The sequence below is a fragment of the Lemur catta genome, chromosome 1, assembly GCF_020740605.2.
Source record: "Lemur catta isolate mLemCat1 chromosome 1, mLemCat1.pri, whole genome shotgun sequence".
In the NCBI taxonomy this organism is placed as follows: domain Eukaryota; kingdom Metazoa; phylum Chordata; class Mammalia; order Primates; family Lemuridae; genus Lemur; species Lemur catta.
In genome coordinates, this window is record NC_059128.1 from 4,833,601 (window position 1) to 4,849,417 (window position 15,817).

Consider the following 15,817-nt stretch of genomic DNA (forward strand, 5'->3'; position numbering starts at 1 on the left):
AGTGAATGTTTGTTGAATGAATGCCAGAAGGCAGAGAGCAATGTAAAACATCGCATAAACGTGACCACCGGAATGAGCAATTGAAAGGCTGGCTCTCCAGAGCAGCTGCAGCCCTTTACCAGCTCTGTCCCCAGGAGAGTCCCTTACACACGGCCACCTTGTTGCTCACAAAGTCCTCTGAGGATTTCCCATCTTTCCTTTGCAGATGAGTGATTGAGGATCAGAGAGGTTGAGAGCCTTGCCCAGGATCACACAGCTGCACAGGAGGCCCAAGTCACCCCGGTGAGAGGTGTGCTCTGCGCCCCCTGCACCTCCCCCCACCGCCGTGCCTAGGCACGTTTCCTCCCCTCCGGTGGGGCAGGGGAGCAAGCCGAGGGAAACTGAGGAAGCCAGAGCCAGTATGGGTGTGAGGAGGCCCCCGGGGGCAAGCACCAGGGTTGAGGTCCATGAGGCCAGAGGTGGGCTCACTTTCTTTTTCTTGATAGTTTCAGGACTTGGCAGGATCGGGGCGGACGGGGGGATGGGCAGCCATGCAGCGGAGCCGGAGGGTCCACAGAGGATTTACATGCACTCTAGTGTGGACAACGGACCGGCCACGCCTGCAGAACTGGGCAGAACTCTGTGCAGGTGCCGTGCTGGGTACCAAGGGGACTCCGGTCCCCTCTGGCACAACAGTGGGCTTGAAGAAGGGACGCAGGATGGCGTGAGGATGCCGAGGGTTGTGCAGCCGAGGGTTGTGAGAGCAGGACAGTGCTGCCCAGCAGGGCAGGGCCGCCACCAGCTGGGTGAGGAGCCGCTGCGCGTTCAGGCCGAGCCACCTGCTCACCGGAGGCCTCCCTGCCAGGCCAGGCACAGGCAGATGCAACGGCTGAAGGAGAGCTGCCCTGGGTCGGGGCTGTCATTTATACTGTAGGCGGTGGTCAGAGAAGGCAGGCACTAGACATGCAGGGGTCAGGGCTGAGCACTCCAGATGGAGGGAAAGACGTGCAAAGTCCCTGAGGCAGGAATGAGCCCGGTGAGCTTGGGACCAGCAGGGCAGCCCTTGTGGCCGGTGTGTGCTGGGGGTGGGGGTGGGGTCAGAGGGACACGTGGGCCAGATCAGTATTTACCACTCCCTCACAGAGGCCTGACTGGGGGTCCACGGTCACCTCCTCCCTCACATCTTGGGAGCACCTACTGTGTGCCAATTTCCGTGCCCACGTGCCACAGGGAGGATGGCAACTGTGCGAAGCCGTTCAGAGCCCTGGCCCCACATCTCCAGGCACCTGCATGTAAACTGCTGGGGTTTGCCTCTTGGAGCCTCTGTTTTTGCATCTGTAAAATGGGAGTTCTAAGACCTGCCTGGCAAAGTCTCTCTGGGGAGTAAGTGGAATGGATCTCTGTCGCTGCTGCCCTGGGAGCAGAGCCAACCGACTGAAGGGCAGGTGGGCCAGGCGCCCTCCTGAAAGTCAGAATCCCGCAGAGAGCGAGCAAGGAAGCAGGTGGTGGGAGGGAGGCAGTGTGAGTGGGGGTCAGCCCTCGAGGGGTGCTTGTGTCTGGGCCACATCGGGGAAGACACTGAGTGAGGAGGAAGCAGGGGCCTGGGCACAGTCCAGTGTGGCCAGCAAGTAGGGCTCCTGCAAGGGTGTTGGGACATGAAGGTGGCTGCTGGGCTGGACCCCTGGAGAGTACAGGGGAGCTGAAAGTGACAGGATGACAGGTGTGTTGCAGGAAGAAGCAGAGTGGATTGGAGGACAGGGCCCAGAGGCAGGGAACGACTGTGCCCTGAGTACTCAGAGAGCTCACCTGTGTTCCCATCTGCCCTGAGGGGAGACCCCACCCCACCATTTCACAGTGGGAAGCCTGGACGTGCCCCAGGCACCACCCACCCCCTCGTGGTCCTCACCGTCTCCTTCCTCCTCCTCTATAGGGAGGCACCGCCTTTGGCCCAAGACCCAACCAGCACCCCAGTTCTCCAGCCTAACAGGTAGGCCTCACCTAGCCTCAGGTGACTTTGAGCAAGCCACTTTGTGCGCTGGCCTCAGTTTCCTCATCCATAAAAGGGGCCTTAGGGAAACATCCTCAAGTCCTGTGGTTAGTGAATGGCACAGTCAAGACTTGTACCCTGGGCACTGGTCCCAACACCAAGTCCATTGCCCAGGGCACTGTGCCCCCCTCACCGCACCCCCCCCCCGTGGCCAACCTCCCTGCTGTCCCCTCCCTGGCCACACACAGCGATGACTGCTCAACACATGGCCAGGTGCTGGGCTGGGGAAGACACAGGCCCTATCACATCTGGTTGCAGGGCTTCACCCAATGACCACTGAGTTCCCATGGAAGACTGCATGGAGGAGGCATCCTTTAAGGGTGAGGGCAACAGCTACCTCGCAGGCACTGGGTCAGAGGAGAATTTGAAGAATTGTAGCAGTATCACAGCCAGGCTTCAGGGTCTGCAAGAGCAAGTGAAGGGCGGAGGCCGGTTCCTGTGGGTCTCAGCCCCAGCCCCTGCCACCAGGGCAGCTCAGCCACCCCCTGCCTCCCCCAGAGTCCCTTCTAGGATTGAAGGGGGAATTCCCAGACTGGTCTTTTAGAAGAGCTGAAACATTCAATGTAAATAATTAATGCTAAATTTTTAAAATTAAATTTTAATACATTCTTATTAATTTTAGACAAACTCCCTGGCAGGTCATTCACTGTGGGCAATGAAGGCAACTGGAGACAGCCTTTGGGTGAAAAAGGCCTCTGAGAAGTGGGGTCCAGGTCCAGCTGAGCCCCTGCAGCTGTGGGGTTTCCGGCAAGCCCCTCTTGTGCCTCTGATCTTTGTTCTCCGTATCTGTAAAATGGGGACTCCCACTTCCCACTTCTCGGCAGAGCTGCCGCGAGATGCCAGTGGAAAGTGCTATGACTGTGTCAGGGGTGTTGGGTATTGTTATTTCTGCCCTCCTGCCGAGGGGGACTCCCAGGATGGGGTGGAAGTGAGTGTTGGCCACCCTTTGTGATAGTGCTGGGCTCCCTTCCTCTGCGGCCCCCTCTCGGCTGAGACCTCAGCCCCGAGCTAATGAATGAGAATCACTGGTGCATGGATGAACACTTCGGTGTCTTGGGTTTGGTTTGATCCTGGGTCAGGTCTGACCCTCCAGTGGACGGCTCCTCCCATCCTGCGCTGGCTGGTGAGGCCAACCCTGCTGGGTGCTGGGGTGTCCTGGTGAAAGCACGGGGTTCCTGCCCAGGACAGCCAGGAAAGGGAAGGCCGGCAAAGACCAGCTCTGGTGCGGTGGGATCCAGGCATGAATTGCCCCTGTGTATTGAGCGCCTGCTGTATGCTGGAATCTAGAGTGAGAAGCTCTGTCATGGGGACCCCCGAAAGGTGGGCCTGGGGAAGATCGGGGTGTGGGGGACGCGTTGGCCTGCGGCAAACTCTTCCTGGTAAACTCCTTATCTTGGAGGAGGAGGATTTATAGACGGAGTCCAGGCTTGTGGTGTTGGACAACTTTTAGAGTGTTGGGGAGGGGAGCCGCCATCCGGGCGCCTCAGGGATCCTGCGCTCTGAAATCCCTCCTCCCACCACAGCCCCTCCGCAGCCCACCAGTGCGGGAGGGCAGCAGAGCGCCTCGTCCAGCTTCCTGTACGCTCCCCATCCGCTCTCAGGTGAGGAAACTGAGATCGGGGGAGCCTCGGGAAGACCTGCGCAGCACCCGGGAAGTTGGTGGCCGAGCCTGGCCAAGGCCCCTGGCCGGGCCTTCCAGCTTGGAGCTGACGGCCGGGCTGCGCCCTCGCCGGCGGGGCGGAGGGGGAGGCGGCGTGGGGCCTGGACCGGAGCGGAGCGCGCTCTCGGCGGACGCGGCTGCGGTGCCCGGCGCGAGGGGCTGATATGGGCGGTTATCAGTCTTCCCAGGTCTGTCGGGTGGTCCCTGGGCTCAGACCCCCGTCCCCCTTTAATGCTGGTCCCGGCGTTGCGGGGTGATGCGGAAAGCCCCCGGGAGCGGCCTCTCGGGGTGCTGGGGAGCCCGCCCCGCGCCCCCTGCTCCACGCAGGAAGTGCGATCCCGCCCGGGCCGCTCGCGGACCCCGACGCTCGCCGGCGCCCACAGGGTTAACGGGGGCTGGTGGGTCCCCACGCCCGGGGAGCGGAGGGGCTGCCCGGCTGCGCGGGCTGGGCAGGGAGGGTCTCGAAGCGCCTCTCGGGCGGGTCTGCGCAAGCCCTGCAGGGAGCCCCACTGGCGAGCGGGGCGTTAAAGGGTTAATCCCTCGGGCTTGGGAGGGGCGAGCCAGACGCAGAACCCCAGAATCTGAGGGCAGCGGGTCCCTGATTGAGGAGTCTGAGGCTCTGAATACCATCACCCTCAGACCGCGTGAGTGTTCGCTTCTGCAATCCCGCACGGCCCCAATTCCCCATTCAAACATTCTGCGACTTAGAGATTCTGCGATTCCGGGGCTCGGCTTCTTCCAGGAGGGAGCGGGGGTAGGAGAGGTTAACGGGCGGGGCAGGGGGAGCAGCGGGGCCACGACCACCTGAGACTTAACGGGGACTGCCGGTCCCGCTTCTCCGGGCGGCCGAGGTCGTCTTTGGCCGGGGTATCTCGCTTCCCGTGCCAGCCCCCTCCTCGCCCCGGGGGGCGTAACTCGGTTGCGGGGAGCGCAGCAGCCCGGGCGGGCTCACCTGTTACTTGGCCGCGACCCGGCGTGCCCACTGAGTCACGGGGACCGCGGCCGGGGGCTAGGGGCACGCGGGGCCAGACTTTGCGCGGACGGAGCCCCGCGAGGGTGCCCGGCCGCAGCCCGGCTGTGCCCGCTGTGCCCGGCTCCGCCCGGCTTGGTGGCGGAGCGCACGCCTCCTGCCTGCTGACCCTCTCGTTTGGTTTCTCGCAGGCCTCTGCCGCAGACATGGAGAAACTCAGGTGAGTGGAGCGGCTTCCGTGCCGCGGCTCGCGGGGCCCCGGGGGTCGGGAGTAGGTCCTCCGGGGAGGATTAGGGGAGGGGGCGCCACCCCGGCGCATCCCTGGGGCCCGCGGGCTGCCCCCGGCCAGTGTGCGTGTGTGGTGCGTGTGTGCGCACTATGAGACAATGGGGAGCCCCGCATCGGGGCTCCTCAGCCCGGCCCGGGCGGCTGCGGCTGGAAATTAGGGGTGCGTCACCAACGGCCCCGGCGGCCCCCACTCCGGGCCGCACGCCTGCCCCCGCGAGCCCTTGAGACCTGCGCTGGACTCTAGTTCGTCCCCCGGGACCCTCTAGGTTTCCATTCCTGCTGTTACGCACCAGTCCCCGGCGCTGACTTCCCCCCCACCCCGCAGGTGACAGTTGCCTGCTTAAAAGCTTTTAAGTTTCCGCCCCGGGGGCAGGGGTGGAGGATGGAGTCCTCGCGGCTGGCCAGACAGTCGCATCTTGGAGCCATTTTAGGGGAGTCCGGCGACAACGTCTAGGGAGTGTCCCCCGCGACCTCCCTCCGGGTGCTAAACTTTGAGCCTCGATGGAGTCCACCGGGCTCCCTTTGCGGCTGGCCGCGATCAGTCCATTTGAATATTCATGACTCCCCCCCCACCCCGCTCCCCGCCGCGACTTCCCCCGGCCACGACGACCCCTACTTCGGGAGCACCCCCTCCTGTGTTTTCCTTCCCGAGCCTGAGCCCAGGCGTCGTGGGGGCAGCGTGCCCTGCCCCCGCGGCCGGGTCTCAGCAGCCCCTCCCCCGGCCTAGAGGTCTCTTGCCCCTCCCCCCGCCCCCGCCCCCGCCTCGAGGCCGGAATTGGCGTCCATGGGAAGGATTGTGGATGGCACGTCCCCCATTCCCTCGAGGGGCAGAGACCTAGCAGAGCCCGGGCTGGGCTCAGGTCGAGGGGAGAGGGGCCCCCAGCCTTCCCAGCTGACCCTTAGTGCGGTGGGTGAGTGGCTTGGGAACACCTAGGTGGGAGCCTGGGGACGGATGGGCTCATGTAGAGCCCGGGCTGGACACTGAGAGCAGAGCCATCTGCTGGGCCATTGAGCGGGAGTGCAGCCTCCCCGTGGGTCCCGCAGCGTCCGCACCAACATGTCGGAGGGGGGGGGATGGTTGCAGTCTCTTAGGTGGGAGGACCTCAGACCCCAAACCTGATGTCAGTCAGCCACGCCCACCCTGTCATGGCCGAGGCCCAGGTGGGGGCAGTGATGCCCAGAGAGGGGCAGCCCTGGCGGTGGTCACGTGGATGACCTCAAACCCAAACCAGGCTTTGACCCCAGGCCTGGGCCCCCTGGGCACCGTACCTTGGCTGTCATTTCCCCACACTCCCTGGGGGGGAGAGGACCCTGCTTAACTCAGCTTAGACTTGAGGAAAATGTAGCATTCATGGGGTGCCCTGAAGCCAAACCTAGGGGGTCCCTGCTATGGTTCTCTTTGTCTTCCCTCCCTCCCTTTGCCCAGCCAGGACTCTTACGTACCCACCCCTGTGTGCCAGGCTCTGGGGACAGAGATGGGGCCCAGCCTGGTTGGGGGCACAGGTGAGCAGGTGAGCCAGGTGGGCACATCAGCTGCCCAGATGCTGAGGGTGACAGATATTGCTTTTCCTGGTGGGCTGAGGGCTTCCCTGGGCTGAGTCAGGAAGGCTGGTGGCAGTGGCCGTGGCCTGGGCTTCTGGGGCATTGGGCTGCATGCTCTTTCTGGAGCTGGCAGAGGTCGTGTGGGGCCAGGACTCGGCATTGCCTCCTGGAGTTGGGGGGTCCTGCCTTTCTCTCCCTCTCTCTCTCTTAGTGTTTTCAGAGCTGCCCCACGCCCTTTCCAGAACATTCTATCCTGGCCAGTTTGGGGGCTGCCCCAGTGGGTTTCTATCCTGCATTTAGTGCCCGGAGGGTAAGGGAAGTTGGTGATCAGGGCTCCCCACAGAAGGTCACAAGGTTTGGGGTCTCACAGACCCGGTCTCTGGCAAAGTTCTAACTCTCACTGGGCCTCAGTTTCCCCATCTGCAGAATGGAGGTCCTAACCACACCCAGGTACAGAGATGTTGGGGGATGGCTGAGCCCCTGTAGGTGAAGCATCTTGCCTGGGACCTGGCCCCAAACAAACCCAATAGAGGGTCCCTGGGGGCCGTTAGACTGCATGGCTGCCAGTTTCTCACGCAAGAGAGATACATAGTGATCCACGTGAAGGGGTCCTGGTGTCCAGAGGGATGACCTCATGGCCAGGTCCTGCCTGCTGACCCCTAGTGCGGGGTCTCTGTGAATTGCAAGCTGAGCCTGGGGTCTGGCGTGAGCTCTGAGAGGTAGGTCCAGCCCCATGCTCTAGAGACCATCCCCTAAATACTCATTGCATGAGCAAAAGGACTCTGTCATCGAGTGGTATTGTGGCCCTCAGTGGCTCCCTTTTGTGTTCACATATACTGCTGGGGGGTCCCCCTGCCCTGGCCTCTCTGCCCGACTCCCAACCCACACTGTGGTCCCGCTTCCAAGTCCCCAAAGCTGTCACCCTCATGTCTCTCTGCCTTTGCCCAGGATGTCCCCTCTGCCTAGGAAGCCCTTCCCCCACCTCTTATCCACGTGACAAACTCTCTTCCTCACTGTCACCTTTTCCCTGTGGCTTTTGCGACCTTCTTGCCCCTCCCTCCCAAGTGGAGTCAGGTGCCCCATGCACCAAGCCCTGTGCTGGGCATCGAGGCACAGCAAGCCCCAGGCCAGCCCTCCCAGGCCATCAGGGGGGGCAGTGGGGGCTGCCCCGGGTGCTCTGAGGTCTCAAGTTGGGGACACTGGCCTGGGGTGTTCCTGCATCTGGGGAGAGCTTTCCAGAAGCAGGGACTCTTGAGCCGAGGCTTGAAGGATGAATATGAATTTGCAAGGAGGACAAATAAGCCACCTTCCAAGAGGTCCAAAGGCCTGGGGGTTTGAGGAAGCAGGATGTGTTCAGGGAGACAGGTGAGGGGTGGGGACTGGAGGTCAGTGGGGCTCTCACTGTCACTTAGAGTGTCCTCTGTCCTCCCCAGTGCCCCAGTTGGGCACCTCAGAGAGCAGAGCTTGGGTCTGAACCCTGGATTTCTGCAGCCCCAGTGCCTGGCAGGGGCTGGCACACAGTAGGACTCCCCCGGGCCCGGGTGGCACATAGTAGGCACGCAGACACATCAGGTAATGGCCTGGTCCCCTTGTCCCTTGACGTCCCTCCCCTGTACCCAGCTATCCTGCCACCCACTGCTTGAAAAACTATTGTGTGGCGCTCAAACGTTTTGTGGGTATTACTGTGTCCCGACTGGCTGGCTGTGTGCCGTGAGCCTGCGGCGCCTGTAATCCCTCAGATTAATCCCCCCGCACCCGCACAGGGTCGGCGTGGGGTCCTGTCTGCCTCGCCTCCTGCCGCGCGCCTTTGGGCTAGCGCCTCTCCCAGTCTCAGCTCCGGTTCCCTCCCCCTCGTCAAATAGGGGAGTGGCACCTGGGGCGGAGAAGGCGCTCCGGAAGCCCACGGCTGTTCCCGTTAGGAGTCTACACCTTCCTTCCAAAATACAGGTTTTCAACGTTGTGACCTGTCATAGGCATGCCGAGAAGTTAGTAAGTATCTGCGCAGTTTAGCAATTAAGTTTAGAACGACCACCTGGTGGCCAGCACTCCGGTCAACAAGTTCTACACTACCAGCCCCCCAGATGTCCCCCAAGACCTTTCCCCAAACACAGCCCTGTCCCACTCCCCAGAGGTCGCCAGGAGCCTTTGTGATCCGCGGGTCCTTGCTGCATGCTTCTGCCACCAAGAGAGCAGCCCAAACCGAGATGGTTTCATTTTGCCCGATTTAGGATCCCATTGTCCTAAATCAGCCTGTGCTTCGGGGTTGGCTTTTTTCACCAGGAATATCTTTTTGTGACAGTCCCAGTGGTGGTCCGTGGAGCTGTCCCTTGCCGGTTGTGTGGCGGAGGGCGTTCCCCCGTGATTTTCCTGCAGTCCGTTGACGCATTGACGGATGGCTGGGCAGTTTCCAGCCGGGACCACCGTCGGGAAGCTGCTGTGGGCATCGCCGTGCAGGCGTCAGGGCACGCGCGCTGCGTTCCCGGCTGTGTACCCGGGAGCGGGACCGCCGGGGTGCGGGGCACTCCACGGGGGCGGGGGCACGCGTGTGAGACCAGCTTTGGAAGATGAGACCCCGCTCTCCACGGTGCCCCTCCCACAGTGCCGCGCGGGCACTGTCAAGGGACCCTCCCCGTGAGCCGTTCTTCCCTCCCTGCGTCTGCCCCGCCCTTCAAGGCTTCTCCCCGTCACCATCCCGCCGGAGTGGGGGGAGGGGCGCCTTGGTCGCACCTCCCGGGGTCACGGCCCCTAGGTCTCCGCTCTGGCGAAGTCTGTGCCCACTTCCTATGAAGACGTCTGTCCTTTTCTCCCTGACTGCGGGAGCGCCGCGCGCGGTCCGCCAGCTCTGCGTGTGGCAGATGCACCTCCTGTGGTCGCCTGCTTCTCTCTGCATGGTTCTTTGAGGAACGGAAGTTCTTAATTTTAATTTTGTTGAATGTCTCAGCCTTTTACTTTTTGATTAAAGTTTTTTTGCGTCTTGTTTAAGGAACGCTTATAATGTCATGAAGCTATTGGCTTTTAATGCACTTGAAATTGGTTTTTGTGTGGTTTGAGGTTGAGGTTGGAACTTTTTTCTCTCTCTCTCTCTTTTTTTTTTTTTTTTTTTGCACAAGGAGACTCAGTATTGGCCCACACTCTTCAATTCACTCACTCATAAGACTGCCAGGCTGACGTCCTGGAGCAGAGACAGAGGGTGAGCAGGAAGTCTGCCCGGTGGCCTGCCCTGCCTGGCCCTCCGGGTTGCCACTCCTGTTTGATTTGTTCATTGATCATGCATTCAGCACATATTTATTAAGCACCACTATTTGCCAGGGGCTGTTTTAGGCACTGGGGATGCTGCAGTGACCAACACAGGCAAAGATCCTGCAGTTGGGCGGGGGGACAGAAAACTTCTTAAAATAAATATTACAGTGACAGGTGCTATGGGGACAAACAGAAAGGAAGGCAGTGAGTGCGTGTGGCCTGCGAAGGCTCCTGACCAGGTGCTCCCCAGCCCCAGCCGCCAAGCCCTCTCCTTCACAGTAGGAATAACGTTACCTTCCCAGCAGACGGGGAGACAGGGCCCGGGCAGCGCAGAGTCAGACACCGCACAGCAAGAGCTAGTCCACGTAGCCTTAACCACATGCCAAGTTCATGCTCATGCACTTAATCCTCAGAACAGCCTTCCAAGGCAGGTGCTATTATTGTCTCCATCTTATAGAGGTAGAAACTGAGAATCAGAGAGGTTCAGAAATTTGCCCAAGGCCACACAGCCTGTAAATGGCAGACCTGGGATTCATACTTAGGTGGTCCTACCCTCTTAACTACATATACCATCCATCAGGGAGTCTTTGCAGAGGAGTGGGAACCTGACTGGCCTGTGGGGACAGGAGACTTTTTTAAATTTTTAAATTTTTATTTATTTATTTATTTTTTTGTCTCACTGCATTTTGTCTTACTACATTGCCCAGACTGGGCTCAAATGCCTTGAAGGGCAGGGCAGAGGAAGGGAAGAAAGAACAGTTCATGTGGAGGGTCCCTTAAGAATGCCCTGACCCCTAAAGAGGGAAATCAAAGTGAGGCAGTCATTCATACTTTAGTGAGAATTAGTCCATCATGCTTCCTCTAGTAGGTTCAGGTTGGTTTAGAAATGGGGTAGAGAGCCTTGAAGGGTGACATTTAAGGAGAGGTTAGGCCTGCTGGGGTAATGGTAGGTGAAAGAGACAAGAGATGGAGAATAGGGGACCTGGGGACAAGGGGCGGGGGCTGCACCAGGTGGGACAGAAGAAAAGGAGGCTGATGGGTGTTGCTGGGGACAGCAGGAGGCAGCTCAGAGGGGCTGATGGAGATGAGGCCAAGACACTGAGAAGTGGCTCTAAGTCTATCCATCATCCCGCATCCGGAGCAGCTTTGAGGGTATCAACTTGAGGAGTGGGGTTTAGGGATGGGGCCAGGGTGCTCCTGGGTCACCAGGACAATCCCCAGATCTCAGGGCATCCGGGGGCTGCTTGGGGCTTCTGCTCCTGTTCCTACTTGCGGAGACTGAGGCTCCAAGAGCTGTGGTGCCAAACTCAGAAGCCCCAGCAGCCCATGGCAGGGCAGAGAGTGCTGAGGTTAGAGACTGCTCAGCCACCCATCCTCTCTCGGGTGAGCTGGCCTGGGCCCCCTCACACCCACACCACTCAGCGGGGCGACCTCCCTGCCTTCCTGGAGCTGGTGCTGGGATTGGGGGGTCCTAGACACAGCTGGAGGGGGGCTCAGGTAGCCCCAGATGAGTCTGGAGTCCATTGTAGCTGCAGGTCTTCTCTTCAAGACTGGGTTTTGCCCTGGGGGCTGTCCTGAGTCTGTGTGTGTGTTTTGCAAGGGAGGTGGGGAGAGGACCAGCCAGGACCTAGGGCATCCAGAGAGCCCCACGGGCTTGGGGCAGACACGCTGTGCCCAGCAGTCCAGGGCCACCAATCAGCATCCCACATCCCTGATCTGCCTCACAATGCCCAGAATTCCAGAAAACAGGCCTCCTGCCCATCTAGTTAATAAGTTTGGCCACGTCTGTTTGCAGTGGTGAGAAGGCTGGTGGGGTGGTCAAGTGAGCGTGGGTTCCTTAGTAGCCAGTAATGAACCTGATAATCAAAGAGTTGAATTGCAGCCTCTTCTCACCTGGGCTCCAAGGGAGGTGGCAGGTGCTGGGAGGTTAATTTGGGGGCCCTGCGGGGAGCTTGTCCTTGGCTGGGGGGCTGGCCCCGTGGTCATCTGGCTGCTCCTCCTCCCCTGAACACCAGCTCTGGGCACAATGGCAAGGGGTGGGGTTCAGAGCCAACATACACCTAGCCCCACCCTCCAGGCACCCCCCACCTTCCTTTAGAGGGGAGCCAGGCAGATGGGCAGTGTGCCAGGCTGGGTACTGGGAAGGAGGGGCCAGGCAGGTGCCCAAGGAGCCCTGATGGAGCCAGAGAGTGCTCCTGGGCCCACCACATGGCTCACCTGCCCCACCCCCACCGTGAGACAGCCTCCCTAGGCTCCCTGCCCCTGGCTCACCCACCAGAGGGATGGCCCCAAACCCAAGCTAACAGTCCTTCCAGCGTGGAGCACCCAAGGGGCCCCCAGTGCCCCTAGGAAGAGGATCAGACACCAGCCTGTGCCCAGGGCCTTCTGCCCACTGACCCTGCACCCAGCCCTGGGCTGCACCCTCCACCTCCCCCGCAGCCCTGGGCCCTGGCCACACCTCCTCCCACACACTGCCACCTCCTGACCTTCACAGAGCGTGGCCGGCTTGCCACAGGTGGCTCTGACTTTGGTTTCAAGGAGACCCCTCCGGCTGAGGACAGGTGAGGGCGGGCACAGGATGCCAGACAGGAGGCTGTGCACAGTCCCCTGAAAGAAGTCAGGCCCAGGGCGGTGGGTGGCGCTGGCAGAAGGCTGGGCACATTCCAAGGCAGAGCCGGGGGGGCCCTGCTGCCGGCCTGAAGGGACTCAGGACTTTGGGGAGGGCGGCGGAGTTCCCCTGGGCGCTGCCGGTCTGTGCTGCCCTGAGACAGAGGGGCTGGCACAGGGCGAGCGCACACAGGGAAGGGAGACGGGCGGGGCAGCCAGAGGGCCCAGGCAGCCATGCTGTTCGCACGGGGAGGGAGGCCTTGGCCGTGCCACTGGCTTGCAGGGGCCCAGGTCAAGTGAGGACTGAGAAGGGACCAGCAAGAGCCAGTCCAGGGACATGGAGGGGACAAGGGTCAGTGGGCATGGGGTCCTGGCAGGCTGGGAGTGAGGACACACAGGCAGCAAGTTCAGACAACAGTTCCACAGAGCAGAGATGGGGCAGTACCGGGAGGGTGAAGTTCGCACTATGGGAAAAGTAACCACATGTTTGTGTGCCAGGGGGAATGATCTGGAAGAAAGGGAGAACTTGGTGGTTCAGGAGCCGGAGCCGGGGGAGGGCAGGCGGCGCAGGTGGAGGGCTGCCCGCGGGCTGTCTGTAGTAACAGGCGGCATTGCCAGGTGTCGGGGCAGATGCTGGTAGGTGGGTCACGTGGCGGCGGCATCTGTGGAAGTTCCCTTTGGATGGTTCCATTCTCAGCCAAGAGGAAGCGAGGTCATCCTCCAGTGGGGAGGTGGAGAGGCAGCAAGTAGGTGTGAAGTCACTTTCCAGGCGAGTGGGGAGGGAGCAGGGACGTAGTGAGATTCCTGGGAGAGCGCTCAGCCGCGTTCTGCCGCCTGTGATCGGTGGCCCTGGGCAGGGCGGGGCTCTGCCCCCTTAGTGCAGTGGAGAGAGGTGGGGAGAGGGGATTCGAGCGGAGGGGCTATGCAGTCGTTGGCTTCCAAGTGAGGCAAGTGAGGGGCTGTGCGCTGGAGCAGTGAGGGGGCACAGAGGGCACGGGCTGGAGAGAGAGTTAGGTGTCGGAAGTGGGATTGTGGCCGGGGTCTGGGAGCTGGGCCTGACTCCCGCCCCCGCAGCACGGCAGGCCCTCCTCTGTGGCCAGTCACTGTGTCAGCAAGCGTTGGTTGTGCCAGGCTCAGTGCTGGGGCCCATATCCCCTGCCCCTGAGTCCCCCTCCTAGCCCTGGGCTCAGGAGGCCAGTGTGTCACCTGTCCATCTCCTCTCTGCCAGCCTTGTGGCTGGCAGAGGTCAGGAGAGCCCCACGCTGGAGTCAGGAGGCCTTCCTGGAGGAGGTAAATAGAGTGACAGGGAGGGGCCTATTCTGAGCAGGGGAGGGAGAGTGCACCAAGGTTCAGGGTGACTCTGCCATGGCCCTGTCCACCTGCCTGGCTTGGCCTGCTTTGCCCCAGTCCTGGGTCTGCCCACCCACTAAGGGCTCACCAGGACACCGAGCGCCAGCTGCCAGCACGTGGCCCTGCCTTGGCAGAGAGGGGCAGGCAGGGCAGGGCTGCAGCGCCTGATAAGATCAGGCAAGATGAAACGTTTCCGGCCCATCTCCTGACTCTGTCTGGGCAGGAGGGGGTAGGGGGGCCAACGGGAGGGGCGGGGCCTGCGAAGCCAGAAAAGAGAGGACCAGGGCAGGCTGGGGCCATAGGGGTCCCAGGGGACGGGAGGCTTTTATCTGGGTACAGTGAGGGGACCTTGGGGAGTTTGGGCCAGGGGCAGAGTGTGGTCTGGTTGGCTCTAGAGATGAGCCCTCTGGCCGCTGGGGGGAGACTGGATTTCGGGGGACAGGGTGGGGCAGGAGACTTGGGCACAGGGCACCTGGTGATAAACAGGAGAGCGGTGCAGCCCTGGTGACACTCGCCAATGAGGGAAGCAGCAGTTGACCCCTTGGGGGGGGGGCGTAGTGCTGGGTGGGGAGGAGTTAACCTGGAGCAGGAGGGAGCGGGTAAGATCATGCAGAAAAGGGGACAGAGTCACTGGCAGGAGAAACTGCCTGTAGCAGGTGACGGCTGGCTGGCAGTTCGGCGTTGCTGGAGCAGGACTGTGGGGCCAGGCTGAGAGCAGAGGCCAGGGGAGAAGCAGAGGCTGAGCCCAGGGCATGGCAGGGCCCCGCGGATCATGGGGACACAGGCCGGATTGGCTCTCTGGCCCTTGGCTGACCATAGGTCAGCGATACCCTCAGCCCCGCCCCGCCTGTCACCATAACGATGCCACTGACCTCCAGGGCGCTCCTCTGTCCCCCAGAAACCTTGCCAGCGCCCTCCGAGGCCCTGGCTCCTGCACCCCCAGGACGCCATGGAGCCAGGAAGGGTTTTCCCTGGTGCCATGTGACCTCCCTCCCCCAGGCCCAGCAGGGCCCCAGGGAGCACCCTGAGTGTCCCGTTCTCCACCCCACCACCAAGGACCCACAGCTGGTCCCCAAAGCCCCTCAAAGCCACCCCCTGCTCAAGAAGATGGACATCTGCTGACAGTGGTATCCCCAGAGGCCAACCCTCTGTCCATCGATCTGCCCAGCGGTCACAAGGACCTTCTGCCAGCAGAAGCAAGAAGGTGGCACCCCACACCAAGAGAGGTCGTCCATGGGGCCCATGTGGCTCTGCAGGCTCCTGCTGGGGCGATCGTGGCTCTGCTGACAGTGGGGTGGGGGCAGCCGTCAATTCCCTCTCCTGTCCTCTCGCGGAGCATGTCTACCCTCCTCTCCAAATACCGTGGCAGGCTCCTGGCAGGGTGGCCCTCCCGCAGCAGGCGCGGAGCGGGCACTGGCTCTCGCAGGGGAGCTGAGGGGAGGACGGCAGCCCCAGGAGGGCCCGGCAGACCTGGTTCTCATCTCTACTTCACTGAGACTCGCTGTGCAATCTCGTGCCTGTTGCTTCGCTCTCTGGGCCCCGGTTTTCTCCCCTCTAGGAGCATTGGGGGCATTTGCCGAGGGTGGACCCTGGGACCAGAGTTCCACAGTCCAGAGGCCAAGGGGACAACCAGAGGCCAAGCCACTGTGCCTCCCACCACCCCGTCCCCGCAGTGTGCTGGGCCCCGACTCCTGCTCACCTCTGCAGATCAGCTCAGGAAACCAGGGCACAGGCCCCATTTTACAGATGAGGAAACAGGGGCTCAAACAAGCCACGATCAATGTGTGGCTTGCAGCCCAGGCAAGAGCTCTCCCTCAGCCCAGCAAATCCATGGTTATGGTGATTTTTTTTTTTTTTTGGTACCAAAATTTGAGCCTTAGTAAATTTTTTTCTGATTTTTCATCCTCACTGTAGAAAATATGACAAATCTAGAAGAGTATAAAAGAAAAAATTGAAACTAGCCAGCATCCCACCACCCAGACGTAACAACATTAACATTTCTTTGCTTCCATTATTGTTTGTGGCTGTCTGTAAGCAGCTCTTTTTAAAAATAGGATTATACAGCTCTCTCCCTTCGCGCGCCCATCTGCCCGCGTCTGGTTTCTGGGGCCGCGTCGGGAGCCTCATTGACAGT

At 61.2% G+C, this 15,817-nt stretch overlaps 1 long non-coding RNA gene across 1 annotated transcript; it reads left to right on the top strand.

Annotated features, from left to right (window-relative positions):
• Nucleotides 1-222: 222 nt before the first annotated feature.
• Nucleotides 223-2,679, top strand: LOC123640110. Its single transcript, XR_006735875.1, has 4 exons — nucleotides 223-282; nucleotides 1,910-1,966; nucleotides 2,285-2,346; nucleotides 2,665-2,679. It is a non-coding gene; the product is annotated as an uncharacterized LOC123640110 (long non-coding RNA).
• The last annotated feature ends 13,138 nt before the right edge of the window (nucleotides 2,680-15,817 follow it).